This window comes from Leptodactylus fuscus, chromosome 3 (assembly GCF_031893055.1).
Source record: "Leptodactylus fuscus isolate aLepFus1 chromosome 3, aLepFus1.hap2, whole genome shotgun sequence".
Taxonomy (NCBI): Eukaryota; Metazoa; Chordata; class Amphibia; order Anura; family Leptodactylidae; genus Leptodactylus; species Leptodactylus fuscus.
Window position 1 is genome coordinate 68,582,421 of NC_134267.1, and position 27,251 is coordinate 68,609,671.

The 27,251-nt window shown below is 39.4% G+C and overlaps 1 protein-coding gene across 8 annotated transcripts in view; it reads right to left on the reverse strand.

Moving 5' to 3' along the window:
• ARID1B (AT-rich interaction domain 1B) overlaps positions 1-27,251 on the reverse strand; it is a 311,032-nt gene that overhangs the window by 142,408 nt on the left and 141,373 nt on the right. The window lies entirely within an intron of this gene.

Consider the following 27,251-nt stretch of genomic DNA (forward strand, 5'->3'; position numbering starts at 1 on the left):
AGCACTCAGTCGTGTACATGGGGCCTAAATCTGCTGTCTGCATACCCCCATTATGTCCACAAAACCCACAGCATATTTATACATGCAAAGTCTAATTAAACTGCATTCCTCCCCTTTCCCATGACAATTGTGGGAACATGTATATCCACAGATGATGACACTGGTATGTGTGGGTTTTCTCAATGTATACTGATCTATTCCCACAGTCTTATGAATTGACTTCCATTGAAATTAGCCCTAGTGTGATTGCAAATAAGTGTGTGAAAAAAGTGTGACTAGTGACAATTGCTGTACAGCTTGTAGAATATGTTACTGCTATATGAAATAAATGAAGAAAAACAAAACACAATACGTTGCTGTCACATTTACAGAACTGGAACACAATGGTGAGAGTTACTATGCAGTATAGTTGCGTCTTATTATTGCAGCTCTCCTCTTATACAGCATGACTTGAGGCTACATTGCATCTGATTATTAGAATTGCCGGCTTTATTATGTGAATATACAAGTGTTGAAGAGTCGCTGCCTTAATTGACATCCTGATTGATGAGACTTCTCACGTCTCTGCCCTACTCAGTCTCACCACAAAATTCCTAGTCAGCAAACAAGTCATTTTAGAAATACAACTTGACATTGCCTGGACGAGACTTGTACACACAAAATACCACTACTGCATTTTGTTACAGGCTTACCATGTCATAGTTTTGCTTTTATTAAAATGTGATCAATGTCTTCAGAATTTTGGTTTGTAAATCAAATAACTTTAGGATTGGAAACATATAATTGGTATATTGTATGTTGTACATTTATGGGGATCTGTTCACCATTACAGACAGCAGTATCCTGAAAGTAAATTTTTGCCAATCTCTGTAATAATGTAATGTGTGGGCACTTAGAGGGGCTGCTATGGAATAAGTATGTGTGTGTGTGTTTATACTTATACAGTGTTGGCCAAAAGTATTGGCACCCCTGCAATTCTGTCAGATAATACTCAGTTTCTTCCAGAAAATGATTGCAAGCACAAACTCTTTGGTATTAATATCTTCATGTATTTTGCTTGCAATGAAAAAACACAAAAGAGAATGAAAAAAAAGTAAAATCATTGATCATTTTACACAAAACTCCAAAAATGGGCCGGACAGAAGTATTGGCACCCTCAGCCTAATACTTGGTAGCACAACCTTTAGACAAAATAACTGTGAACAAGCGCTTCCGGTAACCATCAATGAGTTTCTTACAAGGCTCTGCTGGAATTTTAGACCATTCTTCTTTGGCAAACCGCTCCTGGTCCCTGAGATGTGAAGGGGGCCTTCTCCAAACTGCCATTTTGAGATCTCTCCACAGGTGTTCTATGGGATTCAGGTCTGGACTCATTGCTGGCCACTTTACAAGTCTCCAGTGCTTTCTCTCAAACCATTTTCTAGTGCTTTTTGAAGTGTGTTTTGGGTCATTGTCCTGCTGGAAGACCCATGACCTCTGAGGGAGACCCAGCTTTCTCACACTGGGCCCTACATTATGCTGCAAAATGTGTTGGCCGTCTTCAGACTTCATAATGCCATGCACACGGTCAAGCAGTCCAGTGCCAGAGGCAGCAAAGCAACCCCAAAACATCAGGGAACCTCCGCCATGTTTGACTGTATTGACCGTGTTCTTTTCTTTGAAGGCCTCTTTTTTTTCCTGTAAACTCTATGTTGATGCCTTTTCCCAAAAAGCTCTACTTTTGTCTCATCTGACCAGAGAACAGTCTTCCAAAACGTTTTTGGCTTTCTCAGGTAAGTTTTGGCAAACTTCAGCCTGGCTTTTTTATGTCTCTGGGTAAGAGGTGGGGTCTTCCTGGGTATCCTACCATACAGTCCCTTTTCATTCAGACGCTGACGGATAGTACGGGGTGACACTGTTGTACCCTCGGACTGCAGGGCAGCTTGAACTTGTTTGGATGTTAGTTGAGGTTCTTTATCCACCATCCGCACAATCTTGCGTTGAAATCTCTCATCAATTTTTATTTTCTGTCCACATCTAGGGAGGTTAGCCACAGTGCCATGGGCTTTAAGCTTCTTGATGACACTGCGCACGGTAGAAACAGGAACATTCAGGTCTTTGGAGATGGACTTGTAGCCTTGAGATTGCTCATGCTTCCTCACAATTTTGCTTCTCAAGTCCTCAAACAGTTCTTTGGTCTTCTTTCTTTTCTCCATGCTTAATGTGGTACACACAAGGACGCAGGACAGAGGTTAAGTCAACTTTAATCCATTTCAACTGGCTGCAAGTGTGATTTAGTTATTGCCACCACCTGTTAGGTGCTTAGGTAAGTAACAGGTGCTGTTAATTACACAAATTAGAGAAGCATCACATGATTTTTCAAACAGTGCCAATACTTTTGTCCACCTCCTTTTTTATGTTTGGTGTGGAATTATATCGAATTTGGCTTTTTGACAATTCTTTTTGTGGTTTTCCATTGAAGACAAATTAAATGAAGATAATAATCTCAAAGAATTTGTGATTGCAATCATTTTCTGGAAGAAAATGAGTATTATCTGACAGAATTGCAGGGGTGCCAATACTTTTGGCCAACATTATACACACACAAGTAAAGCACAGTCTTCAATGCAGATTGAATTGCAAATATCTCAAACAGCCAGCAGATGGCAGAAGCAGAAAATACACATACTGTACCAGTCTAAGCGACCCTATGTTTGTACAGACAATACACAGCATATTTACATTGGATTTTTTGATATTTAAATATGGCTGCCCTCTATAAAGATCAGGCCTTGAATTGGCACAGTAAGATACTGTACATATTTCATCTTTTGCATCAGGTTTCAGGTGAAAACATGACAGAAAAGATCAACAACAACAAAAAGACGGTGTTTTTCTGGTTTCCACTAAACGGCAATGTGAACCGTGGTGAATTCTGATCCTGTGTGACCTCAAAGAAAGAAAGGAAAACATGTTCTAATAACAGAACAATGGCCTCTACAGCCGCAGCTTTTCAGCACAGTTTAAGTAGTACAGAAATGACTTGCAATTCCTTACACAGACTGGAAATAAATATACCACTTATGCATTTGAAAGGTTTTCTCCCTTTCTAGTCCTGAATGGAGCCCGCGCGTTTGAAATCGCGCTGCTATTTATTTCATGACAAATTGCAAGACTGAATTCACTTCATGCAACGCCACATAATAGTAATGATTAAGCCAATTGCATCACAGTACGGCTTACAAGCACACACAACAGCGGGGTTACAGATAACTTTCAAAGCTGGAAAGCACCAGGCATTTTTCATGAACTCCCACAGAGAACGAAAAGTTTCTTAGCTGGCTGTGTGCTTTAGGACAGAGATTTACAATAGAATCTGTTTGTACAGGCCTCTTTCGCGATTTTTTTTTTTTCAATTTGGTTATGGATAATTGTAAGACATAATTCATAATAATGGTATGGCTTAAATGCTTCTGTATTGTATATATTGTGTGCAATGCTATAATCTTATTGTATGGATAATTGATCCATATTATATAAGTATTTCCTCATGTATGTTCTCATGATTGTTCACAGTTGAACATGGGTCAATTTTCTGTCCCCTTCAGACCAAATTTTTTTGATATTGAAACGCTGATCTGGACAGGAGCCTGCACATGATAACGTTTCCTATGATAGATAATCTTCATCCTATGAAAAAGTTGTAGTAGGAAATACACTATTCTTGCATTGATCCTTGAAAATTTAGAACATGCTAGTGTTTGCTTCAACGACTAAGAAAAACATCAAGCAAGTGCGACTAGTTCAACTGGTGGAGTAACTTTGTGTGTGTAACCACTTAAAGGAGCACTCTAAGGAAACAAAAATAACAGACTGTATTAGTCCTGAAGGAACACAGAGAGAGAGAGAGAGTGTGTGTGTGTGTGTGTGTGTGTGTGTGTGTGTGTGTGTGTGTGTGTGTGTGTGTGTGTGTGTGTGTATATATATATATATATATATATATATATATATATATATATATATATATATGACACAGTGAATTGGTGGGGGGGTGGGGGGGTTATGTGCCATTCACACAAACCTCAAGTCCTACACTAGGCCTAACTCAGTGAAGGAGATTTAGAAATTTTTAGAAAAATTGCCCATAACAACCAACTATACAACAGTCTTCATTTCTAATAGTGTCTTTCATCTTTAGATCTGCCCCAAGTGGTCTCTTAAAGCATTGTCAGATCAACTGAACTAAATCATTTTACCCAAATTTTCTTATATGGGCATGAGCAACTTAAAGGGTTTGTTCTAAGTTTATATCTTATCAGCTATCCGTAAGACAGGTGGTAAGTGTCTGATTAGTGGGGGTCTGGCTGCTGGGACCCCTATGATCAGAATAACTGGAGTCTCTTGTACGTCTGACTGAAAGACGCAGGAGTCGGACCGACGCATTTGCTGCTCCAATCATATTAATGGGACTTGCAAAGAAAAGTGCATCACTATCTTAGGCTGTCCCATAGAGATGAGTACAGAGGCAGCATGTCTGTTGCTCCATTCACATCAGGTACAAGGGTTAAAGAGGACCTTTCACCATTTTGCCCATAGGCAGTTCTATATACTGCCGGAAAGCTGACAGTGCGCTGAGTTCAGCGCACTGTTGGCTTTCCCGATCTAGGCCTGGTGTGAAGAGCTTACGGTCCGGTACCGTAGCTCTTCTATGGTCAGAAGGGCGTTTCTGACAGTTAGCCAGAGACGTCCTTCTCCACAGCAGCGCCAATCGCGCTGTGCTGTGAGAGCCGGGAGGAACTCTCCCTCCCTCCCTGATAATGCAATTGGCTGTGCTGTGAAGAAGGACGTCTCTGGCTAACTGTCAGAAACGCCCTTCTGACCATAGAAGAGCTACAGTACCGGGACCGTAAGCTCTTCACACCGGGCCTAGATCGGGAAAGCCGACAGTGTGCTGAACTCAGCGCACTGTCAGCTTTCCGGCAGTATATAGAACTGCCTGTGGGCAAAATGGTGAAAGGTCCTCTTTAAAGTGACCATCTGATCAGACTCTTTTCACCTGTAGGTGCTCTGCTGATGTATCTGTTGTTTCAATAGAGCCTATTACTGCATGTACTTGCTATATCTCTCTTCTAATATATAAGATATCTGTGAGGGATGCTCCTGACACAGATGTGAACATCGTCTTAACTGTGTTAATGTTAAAGAAAGATCAGCGATAATCTTTATTTCTGCATAAACTGTGAAAATACCATATGGAAATGATAATGTTTGTAAACAAGGCAAATCACTCTCTGTATGTTATCAGGGTCACTATTGCTACAAATACACAGATGTTCTACATGTGTAAAAACTATAAACTCATTCAATTGATGGACTAATTCATTTACATAAATATATTGAATTACATGTCGCTTCCACAGCCTTAAAATCAATTGGTTTCCTTTTTCAGACATCCTGAAGTAAGGAAATGCAGTAGGAGGAGGTAAGGGGGAGGGGTCTGAGGGGTGGCAGATTGGCTCCTGGATTCTGGGTTCCCACAGATCTAATTTCTGAAATTTTACAACGTATTCAATTTTGAGGAACCACATTAATATATCATTCAAGTATTTACATTTTTGTTTGTTTAAACAATGTAGAATTTTTCTTTCATTTTGTATAATATTGTATGGAGTTTAATTTATGTATACAAGTGCCCAGATCATTTCATAAGGTACAAATAATGCACGGTGGGCTGGATGAGACATTTGGCTGCATCTTATGATCTTACACAAAACCAAAGTTACTGACATTAGTGTAAACCCGGAAATCAAGGCACGACCACAACATATGTAGAAAGAATGAGTAATACAGCAGGGTATAGTTCACCTTTCCATTTCTAAAGAAACTCCTCTAAAATGACTCTGCTATCAAAACAGTATTGTGAGGAGCTCAGTTAGGCGGGTTGTGCTGTATTTTCCTGCTTGCAGTGTATTTGGATTAGCCAGATCTAAACTCCATGGCTCAGTGTGTGGGAGGGAACTGCAGTCACAGGATGCTAGCAGACAGCTGTTGTGTGGGGGAAGAAACTTTTTAGCAGTCAGAATATGACCAAGAATAGAAGAAAAGGCAAAAGAGGCAAAACATATGAAGTTTTAATGAATATTGCATTCTGAAGTCTGCAAATCCAGGGGTCTGTACAGAAGCAACTAATCCTAAGGGTAACAAATGTAAATTGTTGTGTACACAAGGCATCTATATATACCAGAAGTAAATGTGAAGCATGTCATTTCATAGAAAAACAAGTCTATGATGTAAAAATAACGAAACCAGAATAGAAAAAGCTAAAAGTCTTTCAAAAATTCTTTTATTTTTTAGGTATTTGATGGGGATTATGTTGATATCATTTGATGTTTCTTTAAAGTGGCTGAGGTTTCATTTTTCTGACACCGAGCTCCAAATCATCTACAATTCAGCATAAAGACAATTCCCTAACAACTCACCATAGGATCCACAGTGGTGCTCTAGGATCTTCAGTAAACTGCACTCGCCTATAGATCAGCATAATAAATGCTGCCATCTCAATAAAAGGCAAGCAGAAACTATCACAATATGTATAAAACACAATGTAATACTGCCAATGATCAGGTGAACAAATATCTATTCCCAATCATTGCTCTGTGTGAACATACCCCCAAGCAGCTAACAAACACACAAGTATTCACTGCTGGCTGATCAGCCTAACAATGGACGCCATAATGGAAACAATCATTTAAGCTCTCAATAATCATTCACACAGCAGTTCATCCTCAACAATATGTCAGAGTGAAAGCTTTTTTACATCACTCCAGGTGAAACGTAAGAGGACCCTTAGTTTTCAAAGTAACGTTTCACTTCAAGGGGTTGCTCCCTTGAGAAAATCCCTTTCAGGCCCCATGCACACAGAAAAATGCTAGGAGCCAGGCTTATAGCAATCTTGCTAAGACATGCCACAACCAGCTAGTCATTTGGGTAACCCCACTCAACTATGTTCATATATTCTAGCAGAGCTTATGGATAGAGGCTGTCTTAACAATTCCTTCCAAACCTGTGGCTCTCCAGTTGTGGCAAAACTCAGACTCCAATCATGCCATGACTGCTGCAACATCCTAAACAGCCATGTGCCTGTTACATTTTAGTATTTGATACGGATACTGATAACTAGATATGTGCTAAAGCTGCGGTACACACAGCTATTTATCAACTACAGCTGCTTGCTTTAGATATAAACCCAGGTAACATAAAAAGCTTCTGTGAAAGTGCATTCCCTTAGATATGGAATTATTTTTTCAAAAATGACCCCATACCAGTGTGTTATGCCTATGGTAGTAATGAATTGATTGCTGTATCACAAAGCCCTAGCATCCCACCACTGCTGCTGTTCATAGATTTCCTTTGGTAAGGGTCTACAGTTTTTTGCTTTTTCAAGTCTGGCCAAGTTCCCAGTCTTCCACTAATTTCTAGCCATGGGGGTCTAATATAATCCAACATTCTGTAAAATAACCATTACCTGCTTCTTAAGAGTTGCACATACTACATAAACTGTGTTCACTTAGAAAAAAAAAATGCATTAAGTCTTTTCAATTTTTGCAAAGATGTGGCTTTAAAAATGTATATGCTTTGCATGTAATATATCAATATTAACTAGTATCCCACTATTGCTTTAAAAGGTGCTATACATGCAGTTGTAGAAATGTCCAAGCCTTAAAGGGATTTTCTAGCCCCAGTTCAAAATTAGAAAAAGGCAAGGAATAAATTAAATAAAGTATACTCCCCTATCCTACACTGTCTCAGTCCTAGCTCCACAACTACATGCTGGGTGGTCAGGTATGAAATTGCAGGAAAAGACCTGCAGCTGGGATGGCAGGATGTAGGACAAGTAGGAGTGCTTTTTTTTCCTGCCATTTTAACCCTCTCTCTATACATTTCTAATTTTGGTTCAGGGCCTAAATGCATACAAGTCAGGCAAACCTGCAGATTCTGATAGCACTAGCTATCTCATGTGTTCAAGATTTAACCCCTGATGTTGGGATAGGAACAATTGGGCATGTTAAATTATATGTCTGACCATCGCCTAAATGAAAATGCATCTCCGAGTGTGCATGTACAAGACGGTGTTAGTAGAATATTTGTTTAGCTGACAGCTATGAAAAGTATATGGACATCATTACTAGTTATTAATACACAGGTGGCAGTGAACAGCAATTGTGTGTGTGCAGGGGGCAGAGGTGTAAGGGGTAGTTCACACGGAGTAAACGCGCGCTCAAAAATAAGACTTCAATGACATTTTACACGTGTATTTTGACGTGTATTGTGATGTGTTTTTTTTACACGTGTAAAAAAAAATGTCATTGCATTCAATGGGAGTCTTATTTTTACACGTGTATTTTTTACATGTGCATTTTGCCAAAATGAGCGCGCGTTTACTCCGTGTGAACTACCTCTAATTGATATATGGCAGTAAATTGTGGGGAAACAGTGCTAAAGGTATAAGTCATTCTAGAAGCTTAAATATGTGCAGGAGCAATGAAGACTGGACATATCCTGCATTGACACGAATTATATATTCTCAACATCATTTATGACAGGGCTCCTACTTACAAGCTAGAAGTAAAGAGAAAGGAGAATTTACCAAAAATATCATAGCGTTGAATTAGTCCTCAAACTACATGGGTTACAAGAATTATTAAAATGACATGATTAGGATATTTCTTCACCAAATTGTTACATTTTTAACTTCGAATCAATACGCTTACAACATATTTAATTTAGGGGTTTGAAAGCTTCATTATGTATCTTCAATGCTGGGAAAGGGAACACAGAGTGTTTTCAGTAATCCATGTCCTTGAGCTTCAGAGTTGTCTGTACATGCTAATAGGCAGAACGAGGAGAATTAATGAGTAAGAGTGCAGGCAAGCTTTACAGTTACATGAAATGCTGCTGCTCTTCGGCTTCAACTAAAAATAAATGTGAAAAAGCTAAGAAACTCCCCAAAAAAGCCTACATTTTAGTGTTATAACTCTGAAAACAGGGCGGTGATGGAGAGCCATTTTGTGGTGCCCCATGCCATAATATTGTTTGCAGAATGGCCCACATGGTTGTAAAGTAACAACAATATAATTGGCTGTAAAGCAATGAGTTCCTGACATAAAGCTAGTAATATAGAGAACTAGCCACTCAGTAGCTCACTTCATCATAACTTACTGTGATGCATAGGAGTTTCATTTACACAGCTGTGTTCAGTCCGGGAAACAGCCCACAAATGGAAAGAGTTTCCTGGAAAGAGCTTGTGTGTATGAATATGGCCTTATCCATCAGGTATCAAAACTTTGGCCAGCCTTAGGCCCGGTTAACATCTGCGCATGGGAGTCAACCCCCGAATGGAAACATAATCCACATAAAAAAGCGGTTATCTTAGTAAACCCATGTACCCCATACACTATAATGGGATCTGTGTGGGTTCCACGTGAAAAATGCAGAGAAAAAAAGTGCTGCTTGCAGAATTTTTCTCTTTGCATTTTTCATGTGGAAAGGTGAACAGAATGGCCCGAACGCAGATGTGAACCAGGCCTCAGTCTAATTTGTAGAATAGGGTTCCATTAGGGCCTATTCATAAATGGTAAATTACTGACTAAACCAGATGTTCCAATATTGATCATATTATTGTCACAGACTTTATCCTTAATTGCTTTGTTGTTTCTTTTAAGCCATTTTTCATCGACTTATCCAAAAATAACCTGCCATAAACAAGGAATCAGCCATTCTAGTTATATAATAGAATACTTCACTTACAAATAACAGAGGTGATTCAGGAAAAGTTACTCCATACAGAATATGCAGACTGTAACAAAACGTAACCTTGCTATAATATATAATGTATGTAGTAAATAAATTGGCGCTTCCCTTCGACTTCAGAAGGTGCGGCTCTTTCACAAATGTTCACGCTTTAAATATTCATTGCAGAATGATTACTGAATGTGCATATTTTGGATACTAAAATAGCTGCAGGAGTGACTTCAACGTATGAAGGAATATAGACAATTTATTTATCAGATTCTTTTCTTTAATATTCTGTATAGTATGTGACATATGGAAGCCAACCACAGCTTCTATTTTTTATTTAATACCCAGCATGTGTACAGAATAGTCACTGAATTTTTAATACACCTTGAGGGGTCAGTGCTACTAAACTCATCTCCATAATCCATTCTACCAGCACAGTAAACAGAAATATTACTGATGATCATTGTAGCCACCAGCTCAAACAGCAGTTGCTCTCTGCAGGTATGGGAGGGTCTGGATAAAGCCTTTGTTTTACAACTAAAATAGAAGAAAGGTAATATATGTTACAGTGCGGAAGAGCCTATAGCTTTTTGAAGTACTACTCTTTTTGAGAATTGGTTAGGATGGAAATTGAAGAAACTGTCCCATTGTTGTTTCAGCAGAAACTGACATTTAGATGCTGTTTTGCTTTCTCCCAGTATAATAATATCTACTTTATGTAAAAAGACATACGTAGATTAGAATATTCTTTTTATAGTTCAGGGTGAGCGTAAACATCCTACTACCGTCATGGGGTATGGCTGTGTCAGGAACACAAATATACGACGGTACTTTTTTCTGTATTCTAGATGCAATCAGCCGACGCTGCCTACAAAATTAGATGTAGCAAATGGGTAAATAATGCTGAAAATGGGACATATCACAGTGTGGTATTAAAGCAACAGGAAGCACAAACCAAATATGCAACATGGAACATTAAACACATGCAGACACAGGCAGAAAAAAGCAGCATTGTAAACAAAGCAGGATGTTTTCTGCATCATGGAAATCCAGGCACTCAATCTATGTATATTGACAGATGCAATGTATTTGCATCGTGTCAACAGGGTTAGCAATATCAAACCCTCTAACCTTGCGGCTATTTGCTCTCCTTGTTTCAACACTTTATAAAAAGAATACACTCCACAGGCAGAGCCTGATCAGTATATCGCTTCTATTAATACTACACATATATATCCTTACTCATATATGCACAGACAGAATATCTATCGCATATTCAAAACTGTGATTGACAATCCATATTTTTCCCCCTGCAGCATGAATACTGCCCTTGCTCACAACAACAGTGGCAATTACAGCATTCAGGAATACTGCAAGCCCTCCTCCAAAAAGGAAGAGGTGGGAGGAGGAAGGGAGCTCCATTACTTTGGGGAGTGTGAGTGAATTGCTATTAATGAAATGATGGATTGAGGATCTCTCTTTATTTACCTTGCTGCTTGGACAGCGACAGCTTGAAATTTTCCCCTCCCCTGTCTAGACTTTAACTGTCTCTTATATGCAGACGCATGACATAAAAGCCTCAAGACATAACAATATTGCAGGTATAGAAGCATCGGGATAGATTCCACATGCACTTCCTTCATAACAAATAGGAGAAACAAACCGAACATTTGATCAGAGAACAAATGCATTTAGGCTTAGAACGCACAGGACAGGTCCCATAACTGGCTGTTCGTTCATTGCCACTTTCAGCTGTGACTCCTGAGCAATGGGCCTGGTTTTCATCCTTTTGCATTTCACGGTTTTGAAAATTAAGTGCAAACACACAGCAATAATGGACATGGTGCGGGCTCAAAACTTACAGCGCAAGACACAGTGTTTTCTCTTTTGCAGTGTGCAGATAGGATTTGCTACTACCGGTATATATTGTCGCATGTTCCGCCAGCAATTCGTCTTTGGTTAACTCACTGCAAACTCGCTCCATGGTTCCCTGACCTTAAAGAGGTTGTCCTAAACCAGGGAGGCGCAAGCAGGAGACACCATCCGCTGCTACTATTTACTTGACTACTATGGCAAAACCAGGAGTAGTGCTGCATTTCCCAGGAACCTTTGCTATTCAGTTGATGGGGTTGCAGCACCCACCCCCAACACCAATTAAAAATGCAATAACAATGCCAAAACCCCTAAATGTTCAAGTAGCCTAAAGGGGTATTCCCCTCTGGTCTAATAACGTATCAACAGATTAAGCCATAATTATCCAATAAATGAGGGTACTACCTCTGGAACCCTCAATTACCTCAACAATGGGGATCTCCAAACCATCATCTAACAACTGCACGTTCTGTTGTTTTTAGAACTTCCATAGAGGTAAGTGGAGTGAGCCATGAATGCTAGCAATCCCTACTAGAGATGAGCGAGTACTGTTCCGATCAGCCGATACGAACAGCACGCATGCATTGAAATGAATGGACGTAGCCGGCACGCGGGGGGTTAAGCGGCCGGCGTCAAAGCGGAAGTACCAGGTGCTTCTATTCATTTCAATGCGTGCGTGCTGTTCGGATCGGCTGATCCGAACAGTACTCGCTCATCTCTAATCCCTACACATCACAGTGGCCACAAGACAGGCACCATAATTGTTAAGATAGATAGAGGTCCCAGAAGTTAGACCTACATAAATGAGAGATTTATGCCATATATTTCTCAAACGGTAATAGCTCTTTACCAAGCCAAACCTCTCACACCTTTTTTGTGTTCATACTGCTTCAAACTTAAATTTGATAACAAATAAAAGGTTTCATAAAATTTCCCTTTTACCATTTTACATGTAAAGAGATTTAGCAACAATTGAAAGCATCAAAGCAAAATCAATAACTTTTTATAAATGATATCATGGCACTTATACAGACTACTCAGCTACCGTAGGGAGATTTTTGTTTTTATTATACTATAAAACTGAAGGCGCATTTCTTTTAGATGATAATCCAGCAGTCCTCCCCTTTCCTGGAAGGAGAAGGCCTTCAATGCCATGACGAAACAGGGCCCACATTGTAGTGCAGGGAAGAAGCTGGAATTTGTTTTTCTTTAGGCCATTATCAGAATCCCTGGATTAGTAAAGCATGTGATAACATTAAAAAAAAAAAATCACACTAAAACTAGCAGAATGTCAAACATGTCCTGTACAGTATTCTGATACAACAGCATTTGAAGGCCACAAGAGATTTAGAACTGCAGGTATGGAGCTCTATGCACAGGCCTAGATGGATAATGTATATGTAAACCAGAGGCACTGGCATTTCCTGAATTATTTCCCGCATCTGCATGATTGATCACAATGTTATTAAGTAAACCTAAAAAAAAAACTGCCCGGTCTCAGGAGATCTTTTAGGGTTAAAAAAAGAAAACTAATAAGCGAATACATTAAAGTAATGTCACAATAAAACCCAAGCAACTATATAGGATAATAAATATGGTAGGTTTTTTTGTGTTTTGTTTTCTTGCAGTCATAACAGGCAATAGAAAGCAACCATATCATGGCAGAGTCAGACTGGCTAAGAGGGATTTTCCAGGCTAATTTTTTTTCCATATTCCTAATTCAATTATGCTTATTGTTTGTTCACCTGTTTTCATTGGTCCATTTGTGTTATTTCCCAGTTGGAACGTGCTGCGTAATACAGCAGTAATATATAAAATAAAGATCATAATAATAATTCTTATACAGCACTAACATATTCGGTTTACAAATCAGAGGGTAGACGTAGAGACAAAAATCAGACATTACAGAGTAACAAACTAATCAGACCTTCTAACAATAGTAGTCTGAGCCCCGCTCCCAAGAGCTTGCAATCTAGGAGGAATCTGGGTGACACCTAATAGATTATTACTATTAATTGCATGTTAAGTAAAATACATATTTATGGTGTTCACTAAACTAAGTGCTGCTGTATGTAAATAATGGCCAGCAGTGCTCAGGCCAGGAATCTCTCAGGCATCTGTACAAAGCACAGTCCCTGTGGTGTTTTATACATTAGACAGAGTCTGAGGCAGGGGCCCCATGTAGCGTAAATGGCATGATTTTGCTGTGGCGGAAACTCTGTGGCAAAAAACACTGCGTTTTACAGTACCTGCAAAGTGGATGGGATTCTGGCTAATCCCTCCCACACATTGCTGGAAACTATCCGCAGCGGACATGATATGATTTAAGAAACCATTGCATTTTTGGGAATCGCAGCATATTATACATATGGAAACTTTATTAAAGTAAAATACCTTTTACAGAATCAATGGGACCAGAGATATGCTGAGCGATTAAATATTCAATAGTTATAGACAAGTTGGTGAGTATAGCTAAGCAAAAAAAAATAAAATTTGGAAGAAATCCTCAACTGCCAACACTATATATATATATATATATATATATATATATATATATATATATATATATATATATAAAAAACTTCTGGATTATTACATGTTGGTTTAAAAGGAGCTTTCCACATCAGTTAATACTATAGCTCCTTCAGACGGTGTCTAACATTAATATATTATTTAGTCAGCATTTAACTCCTCAGTAACCATAGACAAGTGTAACCAGTGCCATAAATAAAATACTAAGTAATGGGCTAAGGGTAAATTCACATGTCGCAGTCCATGCGCAGCTTTTGACATGATTTTGTGTAAATGTTTATTCTGTAAGGTCCTGCTTCTCATTACAGGCTCTGGGTAGGACTGTGTGAACATAGCTCTTCCACATACAGCACATTTCCAACTGCTGAGGAGATGGGAGGAAGAAAAGGGCTCGGCGTTTTCCCGCCAGTCAAGGTTGATGAGCCCTGCATTTGGCTGTGGCTAGAAGCAGCTATTAAACAAATGGGAGCAAAGTGTGTGAGCTGTAACTGCCATCCTGTGCTCGGCTCCCACAGCTGCTCCGGAGCCTAGAAAGCAGCCAATAACAGGCAGCAGCGTTGTTCCCACCATCCCCCACAGAGAGAGCTGCCAGGCCTAGTTTTGTCTGCTTCAGCAGTACATGTTCCTGCCCTCTCCTCTTCCTCTCCATCTCTGTGTCCCTGCTCCACCCCCTTAACAACGTCCCCCCCCCCCTCATCCACAGCTCTCTCATCCCCTTTTATATTTTCCATCCCCTTTCAACTCTCATCTCCTCATTTTAATTACACAGAACGAGTTGTGACTTATCCAGTTTGTGGAAAAACACAACAGTGAAGTGAAGCTGTGTGAGAGGAGCGAGCCCTTACACACTAGCCAGGCGAAAGCTATACATTATCTCTGTATGTATATAGCCCTCTTGTAATGTGTGCTGTATACACCCTATAGAATCCTCTAGCACTACATATATTCAGTAAAAGACAACTTTAGTCAAAGACGCCATGCATCCAGGAAGTTGTTATGCCTTGAAGCTTTGTCAGATTGTCAGCTCTGTTTCTTTGCAGTCCAAAGCCCCATGACAGGAAAGAGCATATAATATGGAGGGCGATTGGGAGGGGATGATTGCCTGGTGAAACAGGGCTCCAGGCTGCCATTTGCATTGGCCCCTTCCTCTTAGGGGAGGGCATGTGCCTTCAGCACTCAATCCTCAGAATTTATATGGATTTTACAAAGGCACATCTGTGCGTGTTGGAGGGCCGGCTTGACGTGTTTTCTGCTCTAGCAGCAGCTGCGGTTTCTGAGGAAACAAGGCTGATTTTTTTCATCCACCCCCAACTCCCAGAAAGGCTGGGAGATTTTTTGTTCCCCTGAGAGACTATTTGCGGGGGAGGGAAAAATTAAATATGGGAAAACTATATTAAAATGGAAACATTGAGGGGAGGTAGACAATGAAGGGCAAACTCTGAGAAATAGAGGGCACATGACTGGGACTTTCCATTCTTATGTATTTCTGTTACAGAAGAAAAACCTGAAAAGTTATTATGCTAATGCCACGTAACACATGACTTGCAAGCAGCATTATTAACAGAATTATTGTTACTAGTATGAACAATTCTAGACCCCATGGATGTAAAGCAGTCACGTTTCCATAAGCAGCCATCCTTTTACTTAAAACCAGTCTTTGGTAACAAATAAAAATAGATAAGATGTCATGCTGCTGAATGATTAACTCCGAAGCTGACATGCCGGCCAGTCTGAAAAGAGGAGAGTGGGGGTGGAGAGAGAGAAAGACATGTACAGGCTCAGGAGGCAGACATGGGGCCCCTTCAGGGATCTCTATTAGTGGCACAGGCAATGCTGAAACCCCTTAGAGAGCTGAGAAAGAAAAGGGGGTCCTCCAGTACTTCGGGTTATGCCTCCCATACACTGCATCGTCACTAGATATGATACAGTCCTCCATCTTGTACTGCTTATTTAGTCATTTTCACTCCACACTAGTCACTGAAGTACTTATAGCAATATCAAATTAAGTCAACCTCATTGCTCTGCATTAAACAATATTCGTATCTTTACTAACCATCTGCACTCAGTATGGGCTGATTATTTCATTTCCTCCCTTTTTTACGTAACAATGTCAATGAATTCATTTACTAACTTCCATATTGTCTATAGAAATAGACCGATCAACAGGAAATTAAAAACGCTAATTCACCACAAACCATTGGTTCAAATTAAAAATAATTTGCAACTAATCTATAAACACAGGTAAAATACCTGAAGCATAATTTTTTAGATTTTCTGAACTTCAAATCATTCCGAGGCCATTTTCATTTCATGATAGTCAGACATTTTTTTGCCTGCTTTTAGATGAATCAGCTGAGAGACTACCATAGAACAGTATGTATAGATTACAGGAATGGGAGGAAAAAGGTATTACAACCATGCATTGCGCATTTATTGTGGTTTCACTTTTCACTAATGGGCTTATTAAGCAGTCCAATTATTGGGAACAAGCATACCTGATAACTGCCCTGTCTGACTGTACTGCCAACCAGCAGGCAAACAAGCAAATGATCATTTTTCCGCTGACTGTATCTTGCATGCAGCATAAAAGATGTAAGGCTATTGGCAGAACATTGCCTGGTGGTGCCAAATAAATACACCTGAAAGTGTAAAGACTGAGCACTGGAGCCATAATTCCATCCCCAATCACTTTGCATTGGCCAGTGCAGTAGCAATGCAAAACAAAAGTTGATTGACAAGTTTATCATTGATCTGTGTCTGCTTTGGGTCTGCATTGGCAGGTCTACAAGGAGCTTAAAAAACGGTCAACTGCACGTGACCTAAGTGTTTTAGCATTTACTTAATGGGGTTGTCCAGGATTTTAAGAAATGGCATAAAATAAAGAAATAACCTATACTTACCAGTAACATTTCCTACTGATCTGGTTGGTCCCTGCTGATTTTGCAGCAATAATATCATGTATGTCTTTCCCCAGGTCATGTGCTGTACATGCAACTATTAATGATTAGGCCCATGCACATAGTGTCACATCTGCAGGATCAGAACAATTGGGGATTTAACTGGTGCTAGTTCTTTATTGTATACCATTTTCTGCTTCTAGATCACTTTCCTGAACAACCCTAAGAAAGAATACATTACACTTGTACAGCAGTGAAAATGTAAAGGAAATGTTTCATAAAGGCAACCCCTGTGCAGACAGCCACTTAGGACCCCCTCTGAGAGTCACAAAGGAGACTGGAGTTCAGAGTGCTGCCAGGGTGGGAGTAGTCCTTACAGGACCAGACATCCATGCACTGCTTGGTTCACCATATATTTTGATGACCAGCATGTGATTCTACAGTTCCTCTGCCTGGGTCACTGAAAAGGAAATGGGAAATGTATGACTACAATCATCTTTCCTTGATGCAGACCTAAAACATTCAGCTTACTAATGTCTCTTCTCAAAAAGTAGCTGCAGTTGTGAAACAACCCCTGTACGATACTTAGCCATAATGTCTAGAGTGTACTAAAATATAGTTCTGTATAGAAACAAATATGGCTATAACCAATAAGTCATCTAATCTGCGACAAAATAACAACAGCATAAGCCAATTTATAAAACTGCCATCTTGCAGCACATAGGATGAAGATTTAGCTTTTAGATTTATTTTCCACATCAAATATGCGAAATATCTGTTTTGCACTGGGCAACGCAAGACAATTTTCAAGAAGTCAATGCTAGGCATATAAAATAAACATCAGTTACATCTCAATTATTATGCTATTCAAATATGTGTTTCATATGACAATTCTAGAATATTTTTGTTAGACTTTTTTTTTTTTTTTTTTTTTTTTTTATTTTAATTCTCAATGTAAATGCTTTTGACTTCAACATTTCTCCAGTGGTTGGATGCGCTCAGAATAGGAGTAGACTTTGTGTTGCTGCAGGTTTCCGCTACTTTGACTGCAGTATTATTAGGAAATAGTTGTCCACGCAGAAATGTATTCAGGTTACAAAAGAGAAAGTAATGACGGGGAGCCAGGTCTGGACTTTAGGGTGGATGGTTAAACTCCATCACGTCACATTCCCTGACTTCAACTTATGATTTGGAAGACTTGAGAGCTGGCGCATATTTATGAAAGAGCAACACACCTGCCGACAACTTCCCATGGCGTTTCTCTTTGATGGCCTCATTTAATGCCTTCATTGTTGAAGCACAGGAGTCTCCAGTGAGTGTGTGCTTGTATGGCATGTGTGTGGCATGAATTCTAGTAATAAAACACCTTCCCCCTGTTGCCATGATCTTTCCAGCTGACTGCCGCATACAATATTTCTTTGGAGTTGGTGACCACTTGTGCTTCCATTGCATGGACTCTTGCTTAGTCTAGGTAGTCTTAGGTAGTGATCTTGTCGGGTCTCATGGTAGGGAACACCTGTTTAATCACCTGCAACAACCCGAGAATAGACGTCTTCTGGATTTTCTCTTAGATTGTCTAAATTCTCTTGGCTAAATTGCTTACATGTTTTTTTGCCAAGATTTCAACATTCATGTCACTCAACAGGAACTGACATTATCAAAAAAATAAATGAAACTGAGAATCATGCCAACTGAAATGCCTAATTCATAAGCTATAGCACTGATTTTGACCAAATGATTTTCCATCATGGCCTCCACTTTATGGCATATTTCCTCTGAAGACACTTCAATAGGTCGCCTTTCAACAGGTCTTCTTCAATGGATTCCCTAACCCATTTAAACTGCATTACCCAAAGCTTTAGTTGGCAGTCGGAAGGTAAATCATCACCATATACAACATACATGCGTTCATGGATTTCATTAGGCTTCTTTTCTTACTTTCTAAGGAATTTAATCACAGAACCATGCTCTATATTCCTAAATTTCTTTGCAGACCCACACTATACTGCACTTGCCATCCTGTCACCTTTGGTGCTTTCATCAGATTGAACTGTTACTATGTGTGTTGCACAGACAAGCTCAGCTTTCTAACACTAACAGAACATACAGAGGTTGATAATTTACTGAACACCCCTCGTATGTAGGAATCCATGATAATGGACAAAAACAGAGAATGACATATTTTGACAGTCTGTGATATGGCCAATATTCACCGTTGTGTACATAGGCTTAGTCTTAGATACGATGCCAATAATTCTCCTTACTTATGAACATTCAAGAATTTTCACAGTTATACAAGACAACTTCATTTCAGCCATTCAACAGATGGTAATGCAGAGTATTCCACAGTGCCGGGGCAAGGGTCCCCCTTTATGGTGATTGCATACCTTGAATACCAACATCCATTGGTAATGGATACAGTTATAAGAACGTACACAGACAATCCCTACTTATCCCAAATTCACTCAATGCCATATATCATTTATGTAAATACGATGCACATCTTATAAAAATAGTGTCATTTTTCATCATTGTAACACTACAAGCAACACAGCACTTTTTGTAAAGGCGCCCATTGTGTCCAGCAGCAGAGCTTGTGCCATCTGTCTCTGATGTCTATGTTTTCAGTGATTGCTGAGCTGGGGCTTTTGTCACTGAATATACTACCAATTTAGCATAAAAATGCACTGGAAAGATGCATGCTGGGACAAAATCAGTTATGGAAATGTGCAAATCCCATACACTTTGTTATAAATGTATGAAGCCACATTTACAATACATAGAATGAATGCTTTATAACCTCTCAAAGGCCAGTTAAATATTGCCTAATGATCAAGAAAAAGAAACTTTTCATGTGACAGGGATGCCCTGAGGAAGGCTTTTTGAGCAGGGGGTTGGACTGAAAGTGCTTTTCATCCCCAAATATTTCTTTATACAACAAAATGCAGTGTGATTGCTAGAGAGTTTAATGGCTCCTAAACCATTAATTTGCTGCTTGTCACTTAAGGCAATGCAAAATATTTGCTTCTGCTTACTTCCTTCCTTCCCCTCTTGTCCTAAACAAATCAAGACACTGCCAGAATTCTAACAGCCTCTTTTTATTGTGACATCTCCTCCAAAGTTGTCCAGATGAAGACATAAATCATGCATTACTGAAGCACCCAAAACGCTCAAGTCAAACTCCTAATGTGCTTTATTTGTAAAGCTTCCATCTACATAGGTTACTGTGGCATTTAGCTTGGTTATGATTTGTTCATCAGAATTGACCTCTACTTTTATCCTTCAGACATCTCAACCAAATGTAATACATTTGTCTGGCTATACGATCGTCTACAATTTATTACTACAATGGTATTATTACATTTGTAGACATTGCATTTAGCAATATGCACATTTTTATTACATTTTATGATATTTATATTGGTTTCAAACATATCCATTGAATGAATGACAAAAATAAACAAGATGTTTAAAAATCACGAAAAAGTCACAACACTAGAACCCAAGGGTTGCATTAGGAGCATATTAAAGCAAAGCATTTTGCTAGTCATCAAATAATGACATTTTAGGGTTCAGAGACATTTTGGTGAGGTCACGTTCACATAGGATGTAGCCAGAATTTGTAAGCCAAAACCAAATGTGGAACCTATACAAAGAGGTGTATAAAGGGAAAGCTTTGCATCCATGCTTTGAACCCACACATTGTTTTGGCTTACATATGTGAAAAATAGTGACCTAGTACTGACTTGTGAAAATGGCCTAAATGTGATTGCTCAGGACATTACAATACTTATTGTGCACATACTGCTGTACTAGGACTTAAAGGGATCCTGTCATACAAACACATTTTTTTTCTTAGTAACATGTCGGAATAGCCTTAAGAAAGGCTATTAGTCTCCTAACTTTCGTTGTTTTCTCCGCGCCACCGTTCCGTAGGAATCCCGGTTCTTGTCAGTATGCTAATGAGTTCTCTCGCAGTACTGGGGGTGTCCCCAATGCTGCCAGAGTACTCTCTCCTGCGCCACCTTTATCTTTGTCAGGAACGTCCTCTTCATCCTCTTCTTCTGGCGCAGGTTGCCCCAGTGCAGGGAGAGAACTAATTTGCATATTGACAAGAAACAGGATTCCTACAGAACGGCGGCACGGAGAAAACAAACGTGCTTTTATGTTTCCAGCCTTTTAAGACTATATTTAAATCTGCAATAAGTAACACAATAGTGTAGCATACTGTACTAGTTTGTCCAGTAATGCCAGGATCCCTGAAGAATATCAGACCAACACCATTATAGTCAATGGGGTTGATCAGCTAGCATTTGTATTGGTTGTGAAATGGATCCAGCACTTCCAGTATTTCATGTAGATCATCCATTTTCAATTGTTCATAAGATTGAAAAGGTCCAATACATGGGTTAAGAGTTCAAAGCTATTCAGATGGATTAAACCGACCGACAAGATTGTGTATTGGCTGAACCCACAGATTTTGTAATGTTTGTGGTTGGCTCCTGAATCTTCTAAACAGATTGTAACTGCCCAATCCCTTTCTTTCTTGGGGAGATAAGTTTATGTCCGATGAGCATGGCAGTGACTTTCTCCTGTTTCCCAGCAAAGTACACATGTACTGCTTAATTCAGCCACGTGCGCATGTGTATGCGGAAGTCAGAGTATAGCACACTTTAATGTCAGAGAAATTAATAGGCTACAGAATTAAAAAGTAAAATAAATAATATATATATATATATATATATATATATATATATATAAACCCCACTATGATCATTCTACCTAACTAGAGAGAGAAGAAAGGAACTAATTGTATACTTAGTAGAAATTCTTGATAGAAAACTCAAAAGTGCTGAGCATTATCCTTCGACATCTGACAAAGAAATGGGACTGAGTTTATTGCCTAGCTCCTAAAAGATAATGTTAAACAAGAAGCATCATTTTAAGGGAAGTTTTCGATCTGACCCCATTTTTCCCAGCGTTTACTAAAAAGGAGGCATAAAATGACCCCATTTAACATTTTCAGGGATGCAAAACCATTACACTAGCTAAACGCTTGGAAAACATATAATTTAGCAGGCAGCATTCGGTAGGGTTCGTGCTCTTTCCTGGCACGCCATTTAAGGATCCCAAGCCTGTGACATTTCAATGCAAAGCAGGCTGCCTGGGAAGTAGACTAACGCTAATCAATAGATCTGACTCAGTGAAAAAGCCTAGGACTGATAAAAGAAGGCATCAAACATGAAGACAGATCATTACCTCGTCTTGCAGCTGTCTATCATTTAAACAGAGGTGCAAAGCCCCGTTCCTTAAGTATCACTTTTTAGTCGGCTCTCTCTGAAATACTATTTCAAAAGTGGCCTCTTTGTGCCGAGAACGGCTATTTAACTAAAAGGGGTTGGGTCCCGTTTTCATTTTTTATTGTAAGAAAGCGCAGCTATTAGTTCTCAAGTACTTTCACAATGAGATATTCAGGCACTTCTTTAAAGTCAGACAGTTCAGAGGCTGCAGTAAGAAAAAACTGAGGCTTTACAAACTAAGTAACATTCAAAGTGTTTATAGCTCAGCCCTGGTGCTTAATGCTACAGTGACTAGCAATCTTCTTCATTATACAGCTTTATTTCAACAACTTTGGATGTCGGGTTTCAAAGTAGAGCTACAGCGTGCATCAAACATGCAGCGGGAGACAATACATTAATTGTGGAACGCCATATGTTATATCAATAAATACAAGGCAATGTGACATGCACTTGATGCACTGAAGAGAACGCAGGCTTCTTTGTAGCTAATTTACCTTGAAAGTCAACCCATGAACTTCTAAGAACATCCTTAATTGGAGAAACACTGGTCACAGGGTTATTTACTCATAAGGATGTACATCGTCAGATGCATTTGTTTAATGGAGACCAGTGAAGGATGCTGCATATATAATTATCTACTACTATGCTATTCCATACCTTTTTGGCAATATACAGACATATACCAGCCAGGTGGATGGCAAAAGGACACTCAAAAGTTGAAAGCAAGCAGGAGCGTGGCCATATGACCAGTGGACATGATGTCACTTCTTGAGAAGAGGCAGTGAAGACATTTCTGAAAGAAAACAGCCATGTTTTCTAATCCTGGATAACCCTCAAGTTTAGCATGTGCATTGAGTGGTTACCCGATGTACACACTAAATGGAGAGTAACAATGCAGTGTGATAACATCCTTAGGCTAAGGTCCTATGCAGCGAAACATTTTATGATGTCATCTGATTGGACACAGGCAGTTCCATAAACTGCTGGATAGCCGACAGTGCGCTGAATTCAGCGCACTATTGGCTTTCCCGATCTGTGCCCTGGGTAAAGTGCTATCGGTCCCGGTACAGTAGCGCTTAGTCAGAAGGGCGTTTCTGACAGTCAGTCAGGAACGTCCTTCAGTACAAGCAGCACCTATCGCGCTGTACAGTGTGAGCGGGGAGGAATGCCCCCTCCCCACTCGACCAAGGGGGCGTTCCTCCCCACTCACACTGTACAGCGCGATAGGCGCTGCTGTGGAGAAGGACGTACCTGACTGACTGTCAGAAATGCCCTTCTGACTGTAAAGCGCTACGGTACCGGGATCGATAGCGCTTTACCTAGGGCACAGATCGGGAAAGACGATAGTGCGCTGAATTCAGCGCACTGTCAGCTTTCCAGCAGTATATTGAACTGCCTGTGCCCAATCTGATGAAAGGTCCTCTTTAAAGCACTGCAGAGGAGAAAAAGATGAAGCCCAAACGCAGTGCGCAATTTTTGCTGCATTGTTACTTCCTGTATTAAATCTATTGTAAAAATTTTTAAAATTGTCTTGCAATATGTGGATAAGATGAATCTTATCGTTGAGTTTCTACAGCAGCCAAAAATGCTGAGTTTCACAATGTATGGCCTTAGTCAGACTAGTTAATGGGATGTCTAATGTAGACTATATTTAGTTACATTAAATTCTACATACATATCTGTAAGTGTGGAAAAGGTAGGTCCCTATTACGTCAGATAACTAATAAACGTGTTTGAAAAATGTTACCCCCTCTCACTAGTGTGTATATATATATATATATATATATATATATATATATATATATATATATATATATATATATAGCTATATCCCCTTCTAGATCTGTTTGAAGCAATCCTCACAGTGTGGTGTTTTCATTAAACTGGGGGGTAACCACTTCTAAATCTGTTCTAGTTCATTTCCACTGGTGAGTACATTGTCTTATGTTTGAATAGGGAAAATACAATTTGTTACAGACATTAAATGACTTTATGACCATTAGATGAGGGAATTGATTTTTAACAGACTTTTCTTCAAGATGATTTGTTCTCCAGCTTACAGTATTAATTTCTAAATCTATTAAAGTCTATAAGGAAGCTCCTATAAAATATGCCAGTCTCAGGAACTGATTTCATATGATGCACACACATTTTACAATATTTAGAACCCTATATGAAATAAGAGGATCATAGCACATCACATTAATATATATGCACACATATTTACATATACACATACTGTTTAGTTCGGAATTGGGATCACACGTAGTTTGTGTGACAAAGCTTCTGGTGCATTTTTAATTTTTTTTAATAAAGCAAAGGCATGAGTGGATTGAGAAAGAACAGGAAATATGAAAGAAGGGACTTCTACCTCTCCATACTGCATCCAAACTGGGAACAAAACTGTATGTGTGATTCTAGTGTTAAACTGGCCACATTAGAGTTTATACTGCCATCTTATGACCAACTGTCCCAAACATATGAACAACCATGAACTTTTCAACAAGCGCTCAACTACAGTAGATGCCCTTTAATAAGGACATGTTATTGACATATTTTTATTTATTGTGGGGAGCACTATTGTTTGTGTGGGAGAGGCTGATTTTCCCTGTAACTGTGGCTGGTACATTTAGCCCCAGTTGCAGGAGGAATACAGCCTCCTGCCCATAACTATAGAGCTTCTCTGTAGCACCCAGCAACTCTTAGGGTACGTTCACATGGAGGAAAAATGGTGTGGATGCCGTGCCAAAATCTGCATGGCATCCGCGCCAGTTTCCTCTGTGCGAATGCACCCTTAGGGTATGTTCACACAGAGTTTTTTTGCAGGCGGATTTTAATGTATCCCAGACATTTATAAAATCAAAAGTCATTCAATGCTAATGAAGAGCTAAAAATGACGGACACTTTGTGGTTGTGTCAGTAGTAGAAAAACACACACCCACAATACAAAAATCTCCCACAGGTCTAGCCTAAACATATCAGCTCATAGCAGACCCGATGAAAGAAAAAAATTCCATCACAACAGATATTGGTTCTAACTTGACCGTTGCTGTATGACTTATAGATTTATATACGAACAAACAATAGCAGACAGTCTAAAATCAGCCACAACAGTCTAAAATGTTATGTGTGTGCTCAGCTTTAGACCTATTTCACATGGGCAGGTTCAGTTTTTGAGATATGGAACAAATGTTGTCTGTATTTCTCAGACCAAATGCTGAGCCAATACCCACATTCCCAGCATCATAGTCATCTACGGTACTAAGAGTTTTTGCCTCCCCATGGGCCCTAGCATAAAAGATGACTATGATGCTGAAAGTCCATGTCCTAGGTCCGTGTTTGATGTCAGAAATACGGCTCCCAGCTGGTCCATATCTCACAGACTGAACTCACTTGTGTAATGCAGGCCTAATACGCATGTACATTTACCTATGACTTGACGCAGTAATGGGGCCTTTAAAAAGTAGCAGCAACTTCATTTAAAAGTTACTGTGCTCTGCCTTAAATATGTGAAAAAAAAGACCTACAAAAATTGAGATTTTCATTTCTGAAGTTGGGGATGTTTTATTTATTTTTTGTAAATGTAATTGAAGCTTCCCGTCATCATTTCTTATTCAGTCCACATGCTTGCAGGGAGAACCTCAGTGCTTTGAACTTTTCTCAACTACTTTCAAAGGATGAGCGAGGGGGAAAAAAAAAAGGAGAGAGAACAGGAAACTGGGAGGAGGGAGTATATGAGCAAGAGGGAGAAAGAAAGAAAAAAAGAAGACGACAGAAAAGGACACATCAAGGTGAATGGGATTTCCACATCGTTTATCCTGCAAGAAAGCACATGCTTTAATCTACCCTGAACCAGATATAGGCTTATTTAGGGCTGCTTTTTGTCTACAAAATGAAGCTGCTCAGTAGTGTAACCCAACGCTGTGTTATTTTACTGGTTCAACTAGTTTCTCATTGTTAATCTACAAACACTGAAGTCACTTCCATTGGGTTCTTATGAGTAATAAAGAGGGTAAAGGTATGTCCTGCTATCGTCTGTAGACCAGTGAGAGGGTCTAGTAACCACCGCCGCTGTCACATGTACTAGGTACCAAAACCAGAATTGAAACATAAAGAGAGAAAAAAAGATTCATGGAAAAATAAGCACCGCTTCCATGTCCTGGAAATATTCAGAGCTTTTGGCTAACTACTACTGCAAAACATCACTGTGTGAAAGTGCTTTAGGCTCCCTACACACTTAACGTGTCCATAGGGTTACATTAGCTCAATGGGTTCTTTAGGCGGGCATCTGTATACACACAGAATAGTGCAGTAGACAAAGATTTTAGAAAAAAAAACACAGGATGGCATACAATTTTATTTACCGGTATTTATTTTACACAATAGCATCCTGTGTGTGATGGATGTCACTGTATGGCATCTGTCACAGGCATCGATTTAATTTACACGACCCTGACATGTATGTTATAGTGGAAAAATCCATAGCGGCATAGTTCTATTATTTCATCAGCAGATTTTAACAGTGCTATACCCTGCTGACAAAAGATGATTTTTGATAATGCATAAAACATGTTAACACCTGACAATCACCTTTTGCTTGGTTGTCGGGTGACTGTGGACATGTTTACATGTGCTAATAATCTGGATTGAGCGTTCCTACGAATTCTTGTTATCTGCTCATGTAAAAGGCCCCTTTATGTGGACATCTATGTAGACATAAAAAGATTAGTTGTTGGAACATCACCTTGTATGAATATGGTGCCCAAAATAATGAAACTGTATGTGCATGATTAATCATTCATATGATCATTTGGTCATATATAGAACCCAAAGGACCGCTACATGCTACGGACAAAGCTAAATGAGCAAAAAT